The 23,309-nt window shown below is 44.5% G+C and overlaps 1 long non-coding RNA gene across 1 annotated transcript; it reads right to left on the reverse strand.

Moving 5' to 3' along the window:
• Positions 1–4,253: 4,253 nt before the first annotated feature.
• On the reverse strand, positions 4,254–8,613 carry LOC143988274 (uncharacterized). The gene is made up of 3 exons (XR_013276811.1): positions 8,514–8,613; positions 7,144–7,234; positions 4,254–4,558 (listed from the first exon to the last, which is right to left on the reverse strand). It is a non-coding gene; the product is annotated as an uncharacterized LOC143988274 (long non-coding RNA).
• Positions 8,614–23,309: the final 14,696 nt, after the last annotated feature.

Raw genomic sequence — 23,309 nt, forward strand, 5'->3', positions numbered from 1 at the left:
GACAGAGAGAGAAAGAAAGAGAAAAGAACGAAAGAGGAATGAAAAAAAGAAAGAGGAAAGAACGAAAGAGGAACGAAAGAAAGAAAGAAAACAAAGAACGAGGGAAGAAAGAGGAAAGAAGGAAAGAAAGAGGAAAGAAAGAGGAAATAAGGAAGGAAAGAAAGAACAGTGATGGAACCTGTCCTGACCCTAACCCTTTGTTTATAAACAAAGCCATGTGATCACCTCCAGGAAACCTTGTATCCTCAAACCCTATGATGAAAAAAAGAGAGAAATAAATAAAGGAAAAAAAAAAGAAAGAAAAGTGCTGCAACCTACCCTGACCCTAACCCTTTGTTTATAAACAAAGCCATGTGATCACCTCCAGAACCCTGTATATCCAGTTCTGGTCCCATGATGAAAGAAAGGGGGAAAAGAAGAAAGAGAAAAGAGAGAAAAGTGCTGCATCCTGTCCTGACCATAGCCCCTTTGTTTATAAACATAATCCATGTACTCCAGTTCTGACTCCATGATGGATGAAAGGGAGAAAGAACGAGAGAAAGAAAGAAAGAGAAAAGAAAGAAAAGTGAAAGAACCTGTCCTAACCCTAACCCTTTGTTTATAAACAAAGCCATGTGATCATCTCCAGGACACCCTGTATCCCCAGTTCTGACCCAATGATGGATGGAAAAGAGAAATAGATAAGAAAGCAAAAAAAAGTGCTGCAACATGTCCTTACCCTAACCCTTTGTTTATAAACAAAGCCATGTGATCACCTCCAGGACACCTTGTATCCCCCAGTTCTGACCACATGTTGAAAAAAAGAGAGGAAAGGAAGAAAGAGCGATGTGTTGCAACCTATACTGACCCTAAAGCCCCATACACACTATCAGTTTTTCTGCCGAGTTTTTCCTTCAGATTTACCAAAACCATATAATATGAGGTCAAACCTTAGGAGTTTCAATGTGTATGCAATCATGCAGGCCCTTTTACTACATGGTTTTGGTAAACCTGAAGGAAAAACTCAGCAGAAAAACTGATAGTGTGTATGGGGCTTAACTCTTTGTTTATAAACAAAGCCATGTGATCACCTCCAGGACACTCTGTATCCCCAGCTCTGAATCTGATCACCTCCAGCTCTGACCCCATGATTAAAGAAAGAGAGAAATAGAACACAACATACTATGGGGACCCTGCACCACACAGATTGTACAATCAAACCCTAACATAGGTGGTGCAATTTAGGAAGACAAGGCAATAGTACTTGGAGAAGGGAGGACACGCTGCTTGACTTTTAGGGAATAGAGGTGATCGGCTTTAACACAAACATATTTACCTGATACTGAAAGGTCAGCCTTGGGTGGACTTTAATTGGAAGTCCTGTATTTTTAGGTCAAAGGGCCTTTGAAGCTCGAGGGTCTATGTTTACCATTTCATCCGCATGAAGCTGAGCCTATACGATTTTGCACTATGACAACGTGTGATACTGATACATTTTTTATTGTTTATTAAAAAAAATTTACTTTTTAAGAAAAAATACATTGTCATTTCTTGGTCAAAAAAGCACACCACTCTTCATATACAGTGAAGCATAATACACTGACATTATGGGGGCGCAATGGATCTCAAGGTCAAGAAAGGGGTCCATTGCGGCCCCTGAATTACGCTTACTTCCATATATGTAACTTTTGCATTACAACCCCCATCAAAATGTTATGAACACTTTGACGTCATGCTTTAATGCATTAAGGCTTCATTCACGCATATGTGGCTTGTCATGCGACTTTGGGCACGGCACATAAAAATGCCTGCACTACTTTGATGCGTCTTAGTGCCAGGGGGTGTAAAGTCGGTTCAAAATTGCACTGGAAATTGTGTGACTTTGGGGTTGCGTAGGTGTGAATGGAGCTTTAAGAACTTGACAGGGTTCCCTTTCAGCAGTTAGGCAAAGTAGCTAATCTACCCGGCCTCTAGGGCAGGGATACTCAACCTTACTGTGACCCAGGACCAGCAAATTCTTCCAAAGCCTTCCATGCCCCATCAATAAAAAATAAAAAAATAAACTTTTCTAATCTGAAAATACATTTATGGGAATCAAAAGTATATATTAAAAAAGCTGGTAGACTGTGGATGGGGAGGGTGCAACTGCCACTGTAGGGGGATGGGGTGTTTAGGGGACAGGGGCAGAAGACGAGGGTGCTACGGGAGGTTGGGGAAGCTGTGTAGGATACTGTTTGGAGGCTGGGGCAGTATGGGGTGCTGGAGGCTCTGCAGAAGGCTGGGGGGGAGGGGGCACTGTGAGATGTTGAAGCGTAGAATGGAAAGTTTGGGGCACTGTGGGAGGTTGGAGAGTAGTATTAAAGGTTAAGGCGGGCACTGCTGGAGGTTGGAGAGTACAGTGGAAGGTTGGGGCACTCAAAGAGGTTTGAGAGTAGTATAGAAGATTAAGAGGGGGGTGGGGGCTCTGTGGAAGGTTGCAGAGTAGTATCAAAGGTTAAAGGGGGGGGGGGTGCAGTGGGAGGTTGGAGAGTAGAATGGAAGCTTGTAGCACTCAAGGAGGTTGGAGGGTAGTATCAAAGGTTGGGGGGGGGCACTGTGGGAGGTTGGAGAGTAGTTTTGAAGGTTAAGGGGGGCACTGTGTGAGTTTGGAGAGTAGAATGGAAGGTTGGGGCACTCAGGGAGGTTGGAGGGTAGCATTCAAGGATTATGGCACTGTGGGAGATTGGAGAGTAGAATGAAAGGTTGGGGCACTTGGGGAGGTTGTAGAGTAGTATCCAAGTTTGGGGGGGGGGAGCACTGTGGGAGGTTGGAGAGTAGACTGGAAGGTTGGCGTACTCAGGGAGGTTGCATAGTAGTATCAAAGGTTAAGGGGGCACTGTGGGTGGTTGTAAAGTAGTATCAAAGGTTAAGGGAGGGGCACTGGGGGTGGTTGGAGAATAATGTTAAAGGATGGGGGGGCACTGTGGGAGGTTGAAAAGTAGAATGGGAGGTTGGTGCACTCGAGTTTGGAGAGTAGTACTCAGGGTACTCAGGAAGGTAGTAGAGTAGTATCAAAGTTTAAGGGGGGCATTGTGGGTGCTTGAAGAGTAGTATCAAAGGTTAAGGGGGGCACTGTCTGAGGTTAGAGAGTAGAATGGAAGGTTGGGGAAGTTGGAGAGTAGTATCCAATATTAAGGGGGGGGGGGCGCATTGTGGGAGGTTGGAGAGTAGAATGGAAGATTAGGGCACTCGAGGTTGGATATTAGTACCGAAGGGGGGTGGGGGCAGCACTGTGGGATGTTGTAGAGTAGTATCCAAGTTTAGGGGGGCACTATAGGAGGTTGGAGAGTAGAATAGAAGGTTGGGGTACTCAGGGAGGTTGCAGAGTAGTATCAAAGGTTAAGGGGGGCACTGTGGGTGGTTGGAAAGTAGTATCAAATGTTAAGGGGGGGCACTGTGGGTGGTTGGAGAATATTAGTAAAGGTTGGTGGGGGGGCACTGTGGGAAGTTGCAGAGTAGAATGAAAGGTTGGGGCACTTGGGGATGTTGTAGAGTAGTATCCAAGTTTAGGGGGGCACTGTGGGAGGTTGGAGAGTAGAATGGAAGGTTGGGGTACTCAGGGAGGTTGCATAGTAGTATCAAAGGTTAAGGGGGCACTGTGGGTGGTTGTAAAGTAGTATCAAAGGTTAAGGGAGGGGCACTGTGGGTGGTTGGAGAATAATGTTAAAGGATGGGGGGGGCACTGTGGGAGGTTGAAAAGTAGAATGGGAGGTTGGTGCACTCGAGTTTGGAGAGTAGTATCAAAGGTTAAGGAAGAGGGGGCACTGTGGTAGGTTGGAGAGTAGCACGGAAGGTTGGAGCACTCGGTGAGATTGGAGAGTAGTATTAAAGGTTGAGGGGGCCCTCTGGGAGGTGGGGGGGGCAGTGTGGGACACTCTGCAGTAGGCTGTGGAGTGCTGGGGAAGGTTGGAGACCACTATGGAAAGTTAGCGGGTGGGGGGGCACTGTAGGGGTTGAATAAATGGCGCTGGCGATCATTGGAAATAAATAGAAAATCACATTTCACACATACACTATATTACCAAAAGTATTGGGACGTCTGCCTTTACACGCACATGAACTTTAAAACCGCTGCACAAATACCGTGTGACGTAAAAAAAAATGCCATTTTATTCTCTACTAGGCTCTCTGCTTTTTTTTTTTTTTTTTTTAAATGTATAATGTTTGGGGGTTATAAGTAATTTTCTTACTGATTTATAAACTGGCAAACAAAAAGTGACAAAAAAAAGCCCAGTCTTTAATTGGTTAGCACAGCTGTTTTTTTTTTAGAACTACGCCCCCTAGTGTAGACCCTGAGTGATGCATCTGTCGCTTGGATATCTATGTATATTTCAGTCCTTTGTGCATTGCATGTCCCCCATTCTGTTTCCGAGCTTCCTCATCCCGGATCCATCGGTGCCGGTTTTCACAGTGCGAGGAGGTGGAGCCAGGAACGGACATTACACAATCAGTGTCATGGGTCGTTGAGCCCAGGGTCCAAAGCCATTGAACAGAGTTCCTGGTAGGTGATGAGGATGCATTTTGGGTTCCCCTGGTCCATCTGCGTACACATATTACAACGGTATTTTGGATAAAACATACATATGTCCCAATTCTACCTATTTTTTTTGCGTTTTTCGTGTATTTTTTCACCATAGACACATATTACGCACTGAGAACTTGCTAATCACACCATGTAAAAAAAAAAATGTTCCAGATATGTGACAAACATCTGCACAGCTCCAATGAAACTTACAATGTTCTGTGTAATATTATTATGACCTATGAACATCAGTGCCATCTAGTGGCCACAATCTTTTTTTTTTTTTTTTTTTTGATTTGTTAAAAAAAATATGCATTATAGCCACTAGATGTCGCTTACGATCAAAGAAGATATATATATATATATATATATATATATATATATTTTTTTTTTTTTTTTTTTTTTTTAAATATGCATTATAGCCACTAGATGTCGCTTACGATCAAAGAAGAGATATATATATCTATATAACGCATCAACATTGGTGGTAATTGGCATCTGCATAATCCCACAATCCAATGCCACTTTTTCTCTCCTCCATTCACCTAGGGACAGGGTCTCCAAACTTTCAGAACAAAGGGCCAGTTTATGGTCCTTCAGACTTTGAGGGGGGCTGGACTGTTGCCAGTGGGAGTAGAAAATGTCCAGGTGTCACTGGGATTAAAGAATGCCCCATCATTGGTAGTAGTGGGGGGGAATAGTGCCCCGTCATTGGGAGGAATAGTGCCCCGTCATTAGTATTAGTGGGGGGAATAGTGCCCCATCATTAGTATTAGTGGGGGGGAATAATGCCTCATCATTGGGAGGAATAGTGCCCCATCATTGGTATTAGTGGGGGGGGTAGTGCCCCATCATTGGTGTCATTGGGAGGAATAGTGCCCCATCATTGGTGTTATTGGGAGGAATAGTGCCCAATCATTGGTGTCATTGGGAGGAATAGTGTCCCATCATTGGTGTTTGTGGGAGGAATAGTGTCCCATCATTAGTGTCATTGGGAGGAATAGTGCCCCATCATTGGTGTAATTGGGAGGAATAGTGTCCCATCATTGGTGTTATTGGGAGGAATAGTGCCCCATCATTGGTATTAGTGGGGGAATAGTGCCCCATCATTGGTGTCAATGGGAGGAATAATGCCCCACCATTGGTGTCATAGGGAGGAATAATGCCCCATTGTTGGTATTAGGGGAAGGAATAGTGCCCCATCATTGGTGACAGTGGGAAGAATAGGGCCCTACAGTTGGTGTCAGGGGAAGGTCTAGTGTCCCATCATTGGTGTAATTGGGTAGTATAGTGCCCCATCGTTGGGGGGACTGGTAGGAATAGTACCTCATCATTGGTGTCATTGGAAGGAATAATGCCCCGTTGCTGATATCAGGAGACACAATAGTGTCAGTGTTATGCCGCGTACACACGGGCGGATTGTATGGCGTACTTAGTCCGTCGAAACACATTTCAGCGGACAATCCGCTCGTGTGTGGGCTTCAGCTGACTTTTTCAGCGTGCAGTCCTGAGTACTAAGTATTTCGGTTTTTTCGAAATTCTGTCCGTCGTACTTTGGTTTCAGCGGACAATACGGTCGTCAGTATGCTAGTTCGACGGACTAAGAATGGCGCATGCCCAGAAAGGATTTACACGGTGGAAGGGTGCATTGCTGTGTATTGGACTTCCTATTTCTAGTCCCGTCGTACGTGCTGTACACGTCATCGCGCAAGCTTTCGACGGACTGTTTGTGTATCCGTGTGTGGTCAAGTCCGTTCAGTGGAAAGTACGACGGACTGTCCGTCGGATTGTATGACGAACTAAGTATGCCATACAGTCCGCTCGTGTGTACGCGGCATTAGTGTCATTGGGAGGAGTAGTGTCCCATTGTTGGTATCAGGGGGAGGAATAGTGCCCCATCATTGGTAGGAATATTGCCCCACTGGTGGTATTAGGGGAAGAAATAGTGCCCCACCATTGGTGTCATTGGGAGGAGTAATATAACATTGTTGATATCAGGTGAAGGAATAGTGCTCCATCACTGTTGACAGTGGGAAGAATAGAACCCTACAGTTGGTGTCAGGGCAAGGTCTAGTGCCCCATCATTGGTCGGAATATTGCCACATTGTTGGTATTAGGGGAAGAAATAGTGCCCAAACATTGGAGTCATTGGGAGGAGTATTGTCCCATTGTTGGTATTGGGGGAAGTAATAGTCCCCTGTCTTTGGTGTCAGTGAGAAGAATAGTGCCCCTTTGTTGTGGTCACTGGTAGGAATACTGGCCTATTGTTGGTATCAGTGACAGGAATTATGCCTCATTGTTGGTGTAGAAGAAATAGTGCCTGGTTTCAGAGAAACAGTGTTCCAAGGGCCTGATAAAAGCAAGCAAAGGGCCATATTCGGCTGGCCACCAGGCCGCAGTTTGGAGACCACTCACCTAGGGATATCCTTGAACTATTGGGCAGAGATCTCTGCCCCAGACAGTATCACCTTTGTTTTGGTGCCAGGTCCTGGGACAGGGTCCCACCCGCATATAAATAACCACACCCCTTTTTTTTAAATCAGCAAGCCTGTACAAATGATCCAGATCCCATTGATACACCTAAGAAGAAGAAGTTTACTTACCACCAGCGGCTGGTGCTTTTGGTTTTCTCACTTTGGGGAAGGTGAGGAAGGAATCGTATCCAAACAGGATGGAGGCGATTAGGCTGAATATCTGTAATGACGGGAGTGATTGTTAAATATACCATGGTCATGTGACCACACAGCTTGTATGTTATACTGATGATTATTAGAATAATCAGCAAGTCTGACTTTTACGAAATGTCTGTGGCACCCACTGACACACCAGCAGCCATGGAGCATGGAGTTCAGCGTATAGGAACTTCTTCACAAGGGGTTCTTTAAGTTATAGTTTAGAGCATTTAACGATGCTTAACTATTTTCAGATATTGCTTAATGAAAAGACAAGAGTAATGCAATAAAAATCAACAGCTTTTTGTGGACCCCCTGGAGGGTGCCAATAAACCCCCCCCCCCCAATCAAATGGCCTGAGGGGTGTGGGGTAGGAGGGCTAATGTGCATATGACCCTCCCACCTGGCAGGATTTCTAAATGCCTCCATATTTTCAGACAGCCAGGTTTTCCAGTCCAACAACCAATATAATATTAAAAAAATGAAATTATAATTTGAAAGAGACTAAACATGGCATCCTGAGGCGTAACTAGAACTTTCAGGGGCCCTGGTGCAAGAAACCATGACCATGACCCCTGGCTGGAGCCCTTCCCTCCTAGCCCGGTAGAGGAAGGGCCCAGTAGCATGTTCCCCGTTCATACAAATCCAAAGCAAGTTACATTTTATAAATCCTGATATGATAAACTTACATTAGTAACAAGTGTTTAAACAAATGTATAGGAAAAATACTGAACAATTCAGGATCAAACATGATATAGGAGGCTAATTATTCTCAATGAATGTAATATGAGATCTATACATGCACTGATGACTGTGTAAATGTCACTGGCAGGGAAGTGGTTAACACTAGGGGGCGATCAAGGGGTTAAATGCGTTACCTGGCAGGTGCTTCTAACTGTGGGGGGAGGGGACTGACTGGAGGATGAGAGAGATCGCTGTTCCTGATCACTAGGAACAGCAGACCTCTGTCTCCTCCCCTGACAGAACAGGGATCTGTCTGTTTACATTGACAGATCGCCGTTCTGGCTCTCTTTCCCGTGATCTAGGGTGGCTGGCGGACATTGGTCCACCGGCCATGCGTATCGTGTCCCCTCACCGCGCTCTTAAAAGGTGCCAACGCATTCCTATGGCGATTTGCTGGTACAAGCCGACCCGCCGCAGTATAATGACGGCGGCTGGTCGACAAGTGGCAAAGAAAACCCCTCCCAGTTCATGCTGTCAGCAATGGCACCACATGGGAGAGAAATGTCACAAGGCCTGAGAAAGAAAACATTTGTATTTTGGTCTACTCAGGTACTTACCGCTGCTGCAGTACCAGAATTATCACGAAAACCACGGGCAAAATAAATCAAAGAAAAGATGAAGAACAGACCGCAGCCGATGGCGGCCCGAAAGAAGTCCTAAGATAAGAAGAATAAATATAAATAAAATCAGAAAATGTTATTAATACAGACTATACAGCCAATTTCTGTATTTACATAGAGAAGAAAATAGCGCACTCATATCAGAGTCTCCCCTTGCATCAGGGTTCCCGTCAGACTCCCCCCCGCCCCCGTATATCAGAATACCTATCAAAATCTGCCCTCACATCAGAGTCCCACCCCCCTACATCAGGGTGCTCATCAGAGACCCCCTTTGTATCAGAGAACCCTTTACACCAGAGTCCTCATCATAGTCTCTCCTTAAATCAGGATCCTCATCAGGGTCCCCAGCAGAGTCCTCCATACATCAGAGTACCCCATTACATCAGGGTCCCTATCAAAGTCTGCTCTCACATTAGTGAGCTCCTTTACACCAGAGTTCCCATCACAGTCTCCCCTTAAATTAGTGTCCTCATCAGACCCCCCACCTTACATCAGGGTACCCATTATACCCCCCTTACATTAGTGTGCCCATCAGACTCCTCCTTGCATCAGTGTCCCCCCCAGGGGAGTCCCCACTCCCTTACATCGGGGTCTCCATTCAAATCCCCCTTACAGCAGAGCCTGCCTTTACATCAGATTCCCCCCTTACATCAGGGTACCCATTAGACTTACCCCTTACATCAGTGTCCCCATCAGAGTTCCCCTTACATCAGTGTCCCCATCAGAGTTCCCCCTTACATCAGTGTCCCCATCAGAGTTCCCCCTTACATCAGTGTCCCCATCAGAGTTTCCCCTTACATCAGTGTCCCCATCAGAGTTCCCCCTTACATCAGTGTCCCCATCAGAGTTCCCCCTTACATTAGTGTCACCATCAGAGTCCCCCCTTACATCAGTGTCCCCATCAGAGTTCCCCCTTACATCAGTGTCTCCATCAGAGTTCCCCCTTACATCAGTGTCCCCATCAGAGTCCCCACTTACATCAGTGTCCCCATCAGAATTCCCCCTTACATCAGTGTCCTCATCGGAGTCCCCACACCCTTACATCACTGTACCCATCAGAGTTCCCCCTTACATCAGGCTACCCATCAGACTCCCCTCTTACATTAGGGTAACCATCAGACTCCCCCCTTACATCAGTGTCCTCATCGGAGTCCCCACTCCCTTACATCAGGGTACCCATCAGACTTACCCCTTACATGAGCGTACCCATTGGACTCCCTCCTTACATCAGTGCCCCCATCAGAGTTCCCACTTACATCAGGGTATCCATTAGACTCCCTTCTTACATCAGTGTCCACATGAGACTCCCCCTTACATCAGGGTCCCCCCTTAGATCAGAGTCTGCATTGAATTCTACCATCATATCGGAGTCCCCATCAGAGACCCCGCGGCATCAGAGAACCCTTTTACACCAGAGTCCTCATCATAGACTTTCCTTAAATCAGTGTCCTCATCAGGGTCCCCACCAGAGTCCTCCATACATCAGATTCCCCATAACATTCCTCCGTTACATCAGGGTCCCCATCAAAGTCTACCTTCACATCAGTGACCCCCTTTCCCATCATTGTTTTCCCTATAAGCCCATGTCTTCCCTTAGAGCCCCTCTAGGCCGCATTTGGCCTGCGGGCCATAGTTTGGAGCTCAATGTAATTTCATCATATCAGGATTTATGGAATATGACTGGATCTGGAGACCTGAATTGTATGAACGAGGCACCTTCAGGATACTCCACTGAACCTTTGTGGGTCTTTCTAATTTTGGGGAAGTGGGGAAGAGTTAGACCCTCTGTCAGGCATTTTAGTCAGAACTGAACCTCCCTTCTATAGATTTGAGAGGTGGGACACAGCCAATAAAATGTATAGAGCTCCATATCACAAATGGGGAAAGTGGCAAATAGGCGCCACTCACCGTCCAGCCCCAGTGCACATGGGGGAACTGCAGGTCGGAATTTGTAGCGAAGATCAGGAAAAGAACGAGGCAATATATGAATTCTGAGAAGGAGAAGCCCATGTACCCCGGAGTCCACGAGGCGGCGTAACACACTGTGATCACCAGGCACAGCACCTGCCGAGACACAATTTTAGGTTATTGACCCGGAGGCCAGTGAATCTGGATTACCATATATATACAGCAGTCATCCTACTGGGAGTGATCGCCACTAGAGAATCAGAAGCTTAAAGGGCAGCTCCACTTTCGTGGGGAAAAAAAATTTAACAAATAAATAAAAAATTGCCTAATACAATTGTGACACAAATCATGTAATTGAATGTTAAAAATTACAATATGGCGTTCTGTCCACAAGTATACTATATGACCAAAAGTATTGGGACACTTGCCTTTGGGAATGTTTGACCATTCTTCCAGAAGAGCATTTGTGAGGTCAGGCACGAGAAGGCCTGGCTTGCAGTCCCCACTCTAATTCATCACCAAAGGTCAGGTTGAGGTCAGGCCAGTCAAATTTTTCCACCCCAAACTCCCTCATCCATGTCTTTATGGACCTTGCTTTATGCACAGGTCCAAATCATTTGGTGGAGGGGGGATTATGGTGTGGGGTTGTTTTTCAGGGGTTGGGCTTGGCCCCTTAGTTCCAGTAAAGGGAACTCTTAAGGCATCAGCATACCAAGACATTTTAGACAATTTTACGTTCCCAACTTTGTGGGAACAGTTTGGGGAGGGCCCCTTCCTGTTCCAACATGAGAAAGGGGAGGAGAGGAAAGGAGAAGAGGAGGAAAGTAGAGGAGAAAGGGATGATAGGAAAGGGAAGGAGAGGAGAGGGGGATGTAAAGCGTGAAGAAGAGAGGAGGTCAGACGATGGAGGAGAGGGTGATGTAAAGAGATGTAGCATGGTCTCCGGCCTTGTCCAGTCTAATGAGGAGTATCCAAGGCCAAAGATAGCTGACATCCTTGAATATGTAGTGGGTTGTGAGGCATAGTGGGTGCAAAAATTGTGAAAGTCATTGGGCGCCAGACACTTCTTGGATGTAAAAGAGGTTTTATTTTTTTTGACAGTCCTTTTTGTATATTTGGGGGGAAAAAGGGTTTGAGCCAGGACACCCTTAAGTAGTTATAGATTAAATTGTCAGACTCAGACTTCAATAGGAGGACAGCCGTGAAGGGAAAGGCCCCAGCAAGGCGCCACTTCTGCACATGCAGGAATGTTGTCTCCTATGGCAACAGTCCTTTAACAGTTCCTAACTCAAACGTAACAGTCCTTTCAGCTTCACTACAACTGCCTCTTGTAGTTCTTCAACACTGAGCTCCCGGTCTCTCACTAGACCCTCTGATTCACTGACTCTGAGTCCCTTGAGCCCCTCCAAGGTTTTCGGTGGTATCTCCCTCAAGCGTCACCCCTGCTTCCCTGTTGGGTCCCTAGCTTGGCACTCCCGATACTTCTCAAGCTTCACCCATTCTAACCGGCAAGGTCCCTGGCCCTTGACTCACAAGACTGTCCTGCAAGTGTCTCCTCCATGGGTTGGGTCCCTGACTTGATCACCGCCTGAAGTTTCCCGATTTTCCACCATTCCCATTTGGTGAGAATATGGTTTCTGGTACTTTCTTCAGTTACTCACTGTGGTCCCTGGTAAAGGTGGTTGGTCCCTTTGTGGCAACAGCTTAGCTTCCACCTACCACCACTGACAGGTTCAAGTAGGAAAGGAGAGACAGATGAAAGGAAAGTAGAGGAGAGAGGAGAGGAGAAAAGTGGGAAAGGAGAGATGGATTTGAGGAAATTAAAGTAGAGGAGAGAGGGAGGAGAGGAGAGAGGAGGAGAAAAGAATCCTGGAAAGCCTTTGCCCCCATGGTCACTGCATGCGCCTGGCGGCTGGCGCGGTGTCATTTATGCACATATAGTCATTACAAACTCATGGGCACTTATAAGAAACCCGGACCAACCCCAATGCAGTGCTGGATATTGATGTATTGGGGCCCCCATGTATGTATGGAAACGCTTCACATGAAGAGGCAGGAGAGACACCCATTCTGTAGATAAGAGCAGGTAGTTTTTAATGGATCAGTCCACCCAAAACAGATACCTCCATCAATAGTATACACGATCTTAGCAAGTCTTATATACCTCAGAGTTTTTGGAAGTATTATGGTATATATTTGAGAACACAACATGAGAAGCCGGAAGACACAAAGGTGGGCGGAAGAAACATGAGTCTCCGGTGGCTCCGGCCAGAAGAAGTGTCAGGGAGATCTCTCTGCTGAAATATCGATCATATTTTAGACATTCCGCTTATAACGCAAATCTCACTTTCGGGAGTGAAATCCGCCATCCTGGTGTTAGGAGGACATTTTTAACCGAGGGAATGAAAATCGTTATAGTGGAAAATTACCGATGTGGTCATGAAACATGGAGACACTAAATAATAAAACGGGTAAAAATGGAGGAATGTCAATTAGAACAATGAAATAAAGAATGGGTTTCTTTTTGGAGGGGAAAGTAAGAAGTGGTCTTGGGGTGGAAGGTGCGGAGATCTTACCGTCTCTGCTGTCATGACTTTCCCTTTGTTGGTTTGGAGGTACGCGGTGATTAGAGCCATGCAATCATTATCTGGCTCGTGTTCCTCTGGTGCTCCATCTACATCTGACATCATGGCGGGGGTAGGTAGTCGAGTGGCAGGGCAGTAGTTGAGGGCAGCTCATGGAGCAGGATAGTCTATGTCCTCTTCTCTCCGTCCTCATGCAGAAGTGATGCAGATAACAGATCGTAAGAGGAAGTTCACGACATCCTTGGTATCCACCCTTCGTCTTCTTCTTTAGAAATATTACTCAGAATTACTGATTTTCTTACATAGGTTAATATTTCCTAACCCCACCCCCAGGAGGCTACCAGATATCACCAACAAACTCTGGTGTTATTACCTTGTAGTGTTTAGTGGCGGCCCGTAATACAGGGCACAGGGGGCGTTCCCCTACCCCCTATCTATGCATCCACCCCTCTAATCTACATGCGGGGAGCCAAAGACATCGATTCCAATGGGGGTTTCTTTGGGGCACATGATTCGAAAAAAAGGGTGGGCTTGGGGCGCAGAGCAATGCACCCCGAACCCATGTAGTTGTGTGAGTGAATATTCGCTATTTTTATCCCGGTTCTCCTCCCGGCCAATCAGGAAGCGGGTCACCCACTTGGCCGAAAGAAGAAGCACTCCTATTTGCCGCCTAGGAGGAGGGAGGAGATGCACGACGGAAGCCGACGTGATGCGGAGGAGACGCAGGGGAAGCTGGAGGAAGCTCTGCCTGATAGATGGTGTAAGTGCGGAGCTGGTGACTGACCGGGGGGGGGTGCGGGTTATTTTTTTTCTTCTGTTGTTCTATATTCTTTTATTTTCTACTCTATTGTGTTCTGCTTTAGTCTATTCTTTTATATTCTATTCCTTTATTTTCTATTCTAGTCCTTTTTTTTCTATTCTTTTATTTTGCATTCTCTTTTGTTTTACTCTATTATAGTCTATTTTTTTATTTTCCATTCTATTCTTTTGTTATTCATTTCTATTATATTCCTTTTCTTTTCTATTCTATTTTATTCTCAAATCGATTTAAAAACTATTCAAATTTGAATTTCATGTAAAATTTTGCTTAGTTTTTTTTTTTTTGGATTTGTTTTAAATTTGTTACTATTGTCATAACAAAAAATTTGTTTGGAAGGAATGGGACCGCACATGTTTAAGGCACACGCACCTACCAGGAAGTACCCTTATGAGGCATAACGAACAGCGCACTTATTTTTCAGGAGGAATTTCAAACAAAAGTTGCATTTCTGGGAAAACTTAACAATTCTAAATATCTCTGATAACATACAAAGCTTTACTTTTTTGAGTTCAGGTCCACTTTAAGGAAAAAAAAAGAGAGGAGGTAAAGATTTTAGTGAAGGATTCTGGGTAATAACAAACACGTTTTTTATTATTATTTTTTTTGTTTTTTTGTAACACCTATGAACTCTGATCAGAATTTTAACTTGTGGTTTTCACAGTTATGAAAATCTTTTTCCTGTAAAAGCTGTCATATTGCTTCCTGTCTATCAGAGTTAATTTTTCGTTTTTTATGACATTCTACTGGCAGCAGAAAGGGTCTATCATTTTTATCATAGGTGTTTTTTTTATGATAGAGACAGAATATCAACCAAAAATCCAGAAAAAACACATGATGCAAATGCAGGGCCAGATTAAAAACATCATGGGCCTGGTGCTGAGGATTTTGGTGGGGCCTTTTATAAACAATAAATAAATAAAAAGGAAAACTGTTTTGTTATATCAAATTCAATTAACAAGAGAGGGAGGATGAGGGAGAGAGAGAGAGGGGATGAAAGAGGTGTGAGGGGTAAGGGAGGGAGGATGAGAGAGAAAGGGGGGGATGAGAGAAAGAGAGGATGCACATGAGCATGTGTGGGAGTGACATCAACGCAGCCTGGCCAAGGCAAGTCACCGAAGGCACAGAACCCAGAAGAAAGACCAGGTGAAGATGGAAGTGCCTGGGCCCGGCAGACTGATCACAGCACAGCACTGGATGGCTCAATCTGACAATTTAAGTGTACCCTAATGTGCTAATATGCTGGGCATACTTGTACATCATGACATAACCTACCCCAGGGCCTCTAAAAAGCAGTAATGTTAGAAAAGTTTACTACCACTTTAATATCACAGGAGCCTCTCATGGGGCCCCTACTGACCCTGTGGCCCTTGGGCAGTGCCTAAGCGCACTATAGTTCTCAACATTTCAAAAATATTTTCAGGGACGCTTTTTTTTAAAGTGCTATATTTAGAGTAGCTGACATCCCCCGTGTTCCTCTATACATCACAATAGTAATTACAAAATTAAATGAGTACTAATAATGGGGCAGAATAAATATGAGGACTGTGAGATTTCCTTTAGTTGAACTAACAAAAGTGTGCCCATTCTAGAGCTGGTAACATTGAGGATATTCAGTATAATTTTAAAGAACAGTTTTTGTGGGTAAGAGGCATAGGGGAGGAGTATGGATGGTATAAAAGTGGGAAGTATGTGCAGGTGAGGGAGAGGAATGTAGAGGGTCTAACAGTGAGCACTATGTACATGAGAGGAGTGCAGAGGGTATGGCAGAAGGCACTATGTACAGGAGAGGAGTGTGAAGGGTATGACAGTGGGCAGTATGCACAGCAGAGGAGTGTAGAGGGTATGACATTGGACACTATGTATAAGAGAAGAGTGTGGAGGGTATAACATTGAGCAATATGTACAGGAGAGAAGTGTGGAGAGTAGGACAGTAAGCAGTAATTACAGGAGAGGAGTGTGGAGGGAGGGTATGACGGTGGGCACTATGTATAGGAGAGGAGTATGGAGGGTATGACAGTGAGTAGTATGTACAGGAGAGGAGTGTGAAGGGTATGACAGAGGGCAGTATGCACAGCAGAGGAGTGTAGAGGGTATGACATTGGGCACTATGTATAAGAGAAGAGTGTGGAGGGTATGACAGTGGGCAATATGTACAGGAGTGCGGAGGGTATGACAGTGGGCACTATGGTACAGAAGAGAAGTGTGGAGAGTTAAATAAGGCCCTGGAATATTATGGGGAATTGTCGAATTTTTAAATTAACCAAATAAAATCTGAAAATTTTGAACATCAACCTTAGTAAACAAGAAGTACAACAGATCCAAAAAGAATGCAAATATACATGGAGTAAAGAGTTGAAATTAGGTATAAAACTGGCAAATTCCTTAAAGAAGATATATCAACTAAATTACATCCCACTATTAAACTAAATTAAAAAAGAACTTAGAAGACTTGGTAATTGTTAGGAATCTTCTCTTGTGATCAGTCAAAACTCCAGATGTATTGAGAAGCAGACAATTTATTTCTGAGGTGGCCCACAACAGAGAGACATGCTTACAGGACAGAAGCTGAAGAAAAATGTCTACCAAAAAGAATGTGTCCCCCCTCCTCATACCCTACAAGAATACCACCTCTATGCTTCTATTGGCTGAGGGAACATAAATAACGTTGTCATGGTACAGGATGGTACTTTATTTTGATATTCATGTTTCCGTACATTCTTAGGCTATCATATTTAGTTAAATCTAATCATCCTACAACTTACTATGGAGTTAATTAAGACAAAACAATACAACAAGTTAATACAATAATGTGCTCAGAAGTAAGTTTTTAACCACCTTGCGCCCGCCCTATAGCCGAATGACGGCCGTAGGGCAGTCGCGTTCGTCCGGGAGGCCGTCCCTGGACGTCCTAATGTTTACTTCCGCAATGCGCGCCGCCACGGGCGCGCATCGCGGAAGTTCTGTGTTTGCCGTGTCCCCCGGGGACAGGCAAACACAGATCGCTGTAAACGTCCAATCACAGCGGGCGTTTACAGCGCGATCGGCGTGTCCAATGGGAGATGATCTCATATGTAAACATATGAGATCAACTCTGAGCGCCACTCTCCCTCCTCACACAGACCGAGTGTGAGAGGGGAGAGATGAACGGCTGCAGCGGCAGCCGTTCTGCTTTCCTTTGTCTTGATTAAAAAAAAAAAAAAGGAAAAAATAAAAGTGCCATCCTCCCCCAGCAGTGCCATCCGTCCTCCCCCAGCAGTGCCATCCATCCTCCCCCAGCAGTGCCATCCATCCTCCCCCAGCGCCATCCTGCCCCAGTGCCATCCTGCCCCAGTGCCATCCACCCCCAGTGCTACCTGCCCCCAATGCTACCTGCCCCCAGTGCCACCTGTGCCCAGTGCCACCTGTTGTCAGTGCCATTTGTCCCAAGTGCCATCTGTCATCAGTGCCACGTGTCATCAGTGCCACATAGTGCCATCTGTCATTAGTGCCATCTGTCATCAGTGCCACATATCAGTGCCATTTGTCATCAGTGCCACCTGTCAGTGTCACGTCCCATCTGTTGTCAGTGTCACGTGTCATCAATGCCACTTATCAGTGCCATCTGTCATCAGTGTCACGCGTCATCGGTGCCATGTATTAGTGCCATCTGTCATCGGTGGCACGTATTAGTGCCACGTATTAGTGCCATCTGTCATCAGTGCCACGTATTAGTGCCACGTGTCTTCAGTGCCACGTATTAGTGCCACGTGTCATCAGTGCCACGTATAAGTGCCACATGTCATCAGTGCCACATATTAGTGCCATCTGTCATCAGTGCCACGTGTCATCAGTGCCACGTATAAGTGTCATCATTGCCACATATCAGTGCCATCTGTCATCAGTGTCATGTGTCACATGTCATTGTCCTGGTGCTTCAAAAGTGTAATAAATAGTCAACAAGTTAGATGTGTAATTTATGTTCCTAGAACACATGATGGCGCTACCTGCATGTTGGGCCTCTCTATGTGGCCAGGCTGTGAAAAAGTCCCACACATGTGGTATTGTAATACTCAGGAGGAGTAGCAGAATTTTTTGGGGGTATCATTTGTGGTATACACATGCCACGTGAGAGAAATAACCTATTACAATGACAATTTTGTGGAGAAAAAAAATATGAAAAATCTTAATTTTGCAAAGAATTGTGGGAAAAAAATGACAACATCAAAAAGCTCACTATGCCTCTTACTAAATACCTTGGAATGTCTACTTTCCAAAAAGGGGTCATTTGGGGGGCATTTGTACTTTCCTGACTTGTTCGGGTCACAAGAAGCGAGATAGTCCACCAGTACATCAGATGTGATCAATTTTGTGCGATTCGCACCACAGCTTGTAGACTCTCTAACTTTCACAAAGACCAAATAATATCCACTAATTTGGGTTATTTTTACCAAAGACATGTAGCAGTATAAATTGTGGCCAAAATGTATGAAGAAAAATTAATAATTTGCATAATTCTGTCACAGAAACAAAGAAATATGCGTTTTTTTTTCTAAATTTTCGGTCTTTTTTCATTTATAGCGCAAAAAATAAAAACCCCAGAGGTGATCAAATACCACCAAAAGAAAGCTCTATTTGTGGGAAAAAAGGACAAAAAATTAATTTGGGTACAGTGTTGCATGACTGAGTAATTGTCATTCAAAGTGTGAGAGCACCGAAAGCTGAAAATTGGTCTGGGCAGGAAGGGTGTTTAAGTGCCCAGTAAGCAAGTGGTTAAAAAATCTCAGGAATATTTGTATGTCATTAAGTTGAGCTTCAATGTCCACATAGGTCTCCTCAGAGGTAGAGAGGGTTTGATACATTGTTCTTGAGACTGCAGTTTCAATCAGTTTTTTATGAAAGTCCTCGAATACAGGGAATGCAGCAGCATCCGCAAGTAACCAAAACAGCCAAAGCCACAGCGATTGAGATCAAACATGATGTGATAAATCCAGTCTATTTACCGAACCATCCTTCAAGCCAGGTTATGAATGGATCATTAATACCTGAGTTTTCATTCGATAGCGCAGTCAGTCCTTCCAAGGCTCTGGTCACTGTCCCTCCAGGAGCTGTATTGTTAGGGATAAAGGTACAACACATGCTACCAAACATTTTGCATACCCCTCCTCTTTCAGCAAGGACCATATCTAAAGCCATTCGGTTCTGCCAGGCCATTAGAGATGTGGGGGCCAACTATTCTGCTAGGCCTTTCACAGCATCCCTAGTATAGTTTACAAATCGTTGTTGGTTATAATACAGTGGTGTGAAAAAGTGTTTGCCCCCTTCCTCATTTCCTGTTCCTTTGCATGTTTGTCACACTTAAGTGTTTCGGAACATCAAACCAATTTAAACAATAGTCAAGGACAACACAAGTAAACACAAAATGCAATTTGTAAATGAAGGTGTTTATTATTAAAGGTGAAAAAAAATCCAAACCATCATGGCCCTGTGTGAAAAAGTGATTGCCCCCCTTGTTAAAACATACTATAACTGTGGTTGTCCACACCTGAGTTCAATTTCTCTAGCCACACCCAGGCCTGATTATTGCCACACCTGTTCACAATCAAGGCATCACTTAAATAGGAGCTGCTTGACACAGTAAGGTCCACCAGAAGATCCTTAAAAGCTACACATCATGCCGAGACCCAAAGAAATTCAGGAACAATTGAGAAAGAAAGTAATTGAGATCTATCAGTCTGGAAAGGGTTATAAAGCCATTTCCAAAGCTTTGGGAATCCAGCGAACCACAGTGAGAGCCATTATTCACAAATGGCGAAGACATGGAACAGTGGTGAACCTTCCCAGGAGTGGCCGGCCGCCCAAAATTACCCCAAGAGTGCAGCGACCACTCATCCAAGAGGTCACAAAAGACCCCACAACAACGTCCAAGGAACTGCAGGCCTCACTTGCCTCAGTTAAGGTCAGCGTTCATGCCTCCACCATCAGGAAAAGACTGGGCAAAAATGGCCTGCATGGCAGAGTTCCAAGGAGAAAACCACTGCTGAGCAAAAAGAACATCAAAGCTCGTCTCAATTTCTCCACAACACATCTTGATGATCCCCAAGACTTTTGGGACAACATTCTGTGGACCGATGAGACAAAAGTGGAACTCTTTGGAAGGTGTGTGTCCAAGTATATCTGGTGTAGAAGGAACACTGCATTTCATAAAAAGAACATAATACCAACAGTAAAATATGGTGGTGGTAGTGTGATGGTCTGGGGCTGTTTTGCTGCTTCAGGACCTGGAAGACTTGCCGTGATAAAAGGAACTATGAATTCTGCTGTCTACCAAGAGATCCTGAAGGAGAATGTCCGACCATCTGTTTGTGTACTCAAGCTGAAACGAACTTGGGTTCTGCAGCAGGACAATGATCCTAAACACACCAGCAAGTCCACCACCGAATGGCTGAAGAAAAACAAAATGAAGACTTTGGAGTGGCCTAGCCAAAGTCCTGACCTGAATCCTATTGAGATGTTGTGGTATGACCTTAAAAAGGCCGTTCATGCTCGAAAACCCTCTAATGTAACTGAATTAGGACAATTCTGCAAAGATGAGTGGGCCAAAATTCCTCCAGGACGCTGTAAAAGCCTCATTGCACGTTATCGCAAACGCTTGGTTGCAGTTGTTGCTGCTAAGGGTGGCCCAACCAGTTATTAGGTTTAGGGGGCAATCACTTTTTCACACAGGGCCATAATGGTTTGGATTTTTTTTCACCTTTAATAATAAACACCTTCATTTACAAATTGCATTTTGTGTTTACTTGTGTTGTCCTTGACTATTGTTTAAATTGGTTTGATGTTCCGAAACACTTAAGTGTGACAAACATGCAAAGGAACAGGAAATGAGGAAGGGGGCAAACACTTTTTCACACCAGTGTATATATAATTAATCCAGTCAACATTTTTATTTATAGTCACCCACCAGAGAAGAGACTCAAACCCAGCTGTCACCTAATTCCTGGCTTTAAACTCATCCGGCACCCCGCGAGGAACCCCAATCTCATCTATGTAGATCTGAGAGTCAAATGACCCCAAGGGAGAGGTGTCCCTACGATACTGTCGGCGACTCTTAGTCCACGGGTATTCTGACAGGATTCTTAGGGGCATAGCCAGCTGGACCATAGCGCAATCCCCTTGGGCATTGGCCGGTAGTCTAGCTCGCAGTTTCTTATCCTCACACATCCACCAGACATCAGCTCTCTGAATGTCATGTTGGGCCCAGTCACCGTTGTCCATGTTAATCCTCTCCACACAGTAGTCATCGGGAAGTGACCCAAGATCCACCGCGCTACGGTTCCCTGGGAGTGCAAAACAAGTAAAGTTGCCCGGATAAGCGGTAACCGCTGGAGGTATCTGAGGTCTCTGTACTGGGGGAAACAACAAACTCAATGTGTGACAAGTAGAATTTATTTCAGGTTTATAGCTCTTATTATACAATTGCAACATACATTTTAAACCTTCTGGATCTGTATTGTGATCTAGAGGAAAAGGAACTGTTGCTAAATGTGGTCTGGCTCCGGCACAAACTAAACAGTTTTCCTTTTTCAGAGTTTTAACCTTAACCATTCTAACCACTCATTTTTTTCTTGGTAGCCCGTCTCCAAAGCTATGGCATCTTCTATTGTTACGTTAGTTAATCTTATAGTTTTACTCAGAACTTCTATTTTAGTATGGCCTTCTTCTTTCCCTTCTGAGTCTACCTTTTCCTGTTGTCTAGTTTTATTAGGTGGTAATACCTCAAGGAAAAATGTTCCTGAGGGGTCAGTTCCTGACACCCATGCTCCCATGGAATACAACCGCTGATCTTCCTTCCTCGGCTCCTTTAATGTTATTAATAGTTGGTTACAGTTCTTACTATTTGTGCAGGGGGAGTTGGCCGCTTTTGTGATTAGGAGTCTCCCCTTTATTCCACTCTTTTTAGCCCCTGGTTGATTATACCCCCAATCTTGATGCGCTGTAGTCCACAGGGCCTGATCCCATGCTTGACATCCTGCCCTATTCCAGAGCCAGCAGATATATTTATCTGCCCATAGAAGTCCTCTAGCCCCAGTAGTATCCCCACAATCTGCAATCTGACAGAAGTCTACCAGTATAGTGCTAGTTATTCCCTCTATAAAGGTTAGATTTAATGCTTTTCCTGTTCTTTCCCAATCCAAAGGCTCCTCTACTCTTCCATAACGTATAACCCCTCTTATGGATGCCTCTCCTAGAGTCACCAGTAACCCAAGGATAATTACTGTCCCTTTCATCCTAACCAGCTACAGAGTTCCAGCGGATAGGTTAGGGGAATTGGAAGGGGAGGGAGACTTCACCGGTTTGAGACAAGACCCTTTGTAGCCGGATTTTCTGAACCTCTTGTAGCCAACTGGCCCTATTCTGCCTGTGAAACCTTTTTGTAATGGGACTGGTGAATCCAGGTAGACCTCTCTGCAATCCTTATCGCAGTAGGGGTAGTTAAGAGGACTTTAAAAAGACCATCCCACCTTGGGGAGTACCACTGCTTTTTTCTTATTACTTTTTATTGAGACCCAATCTCCCACTTGCACCTTTTCATCTTCTTAAATTGGACCTTCTAGACCAGAACCAAAATCATTAGTATGTCTTTGTATTAACAACCTAGACATGTATTCTGCTGGTGTGTGCTCAGACTGCTCACTAGGTGTTTCATTTAATTGTAAGGGTATCTTATATGGCCTTATCATTCCAAATTGGCTTAAAGCTTCTTTTGGGGGTGTGATATACATACTGGTCACAGCTACTAGTAGGCAATACATTCAATTATTTTTTACCTATTTATTCCATACCTTTTCTCAGTTTGCTTTTTAGAATGACATTATGTCTTTCTACCAATCCAGCTGATTGGGGATGATAGGCACAATGGTATTTCACTTTAATTCTCATCACTTCTGTCAAATGTTGTATATTTTTAATTACAAAATGAGGTCCATTATAATTGTCTGTGCATCTGCACTTCCTATCGGGAATATCTCCACCCATTTGGTCAGGGTGCCTGGTTACCAAACAATATTTCTTCCTTTCACATTTGTCTAATTCAATACAATCCATGCAAATGTGTTGGAATGGATATTGCGGTGTTGGGAACTTCCCTTTCTGTGGTCTTATACCTCCCTGAGCATTGTGTCTTGCACATATAAGACATTGAGAGCAAAAAGTTTTTGACTAATTTGTGAATCCATAGGCTGTACATACTTTATTTAACATCTCAGTCATCCCCCTGTTTGACACATGCGTTACTCCATGTGTCAATACTGCTGCATACCTAAATAAAGATTTTGGTAATACCGGTTTCCCTTCAGGTGATGTGTAAATGTCATCAATTATTGTGCAACCCTTTGTTTTCCAATATTGTTTTTCCCCAGGGGGGGCATTTTGCTGCATATCAGT

Source organism: Lithobates pipiens, unplaced genomic scaffold, assembly GCF_037356315.1.
Source record: "Lithobates pipiens isolate NorthernLeopardFrog02 unplaced genomic scaffold, aLitPip1_a1.2 Scaffold_1, whole genome shotgun sequence".
NCBI lineage: Eukaryota > Metazoa > Chordata > Amphibia > Anura > Ranidae > Lithobates > Lithobates pipiens.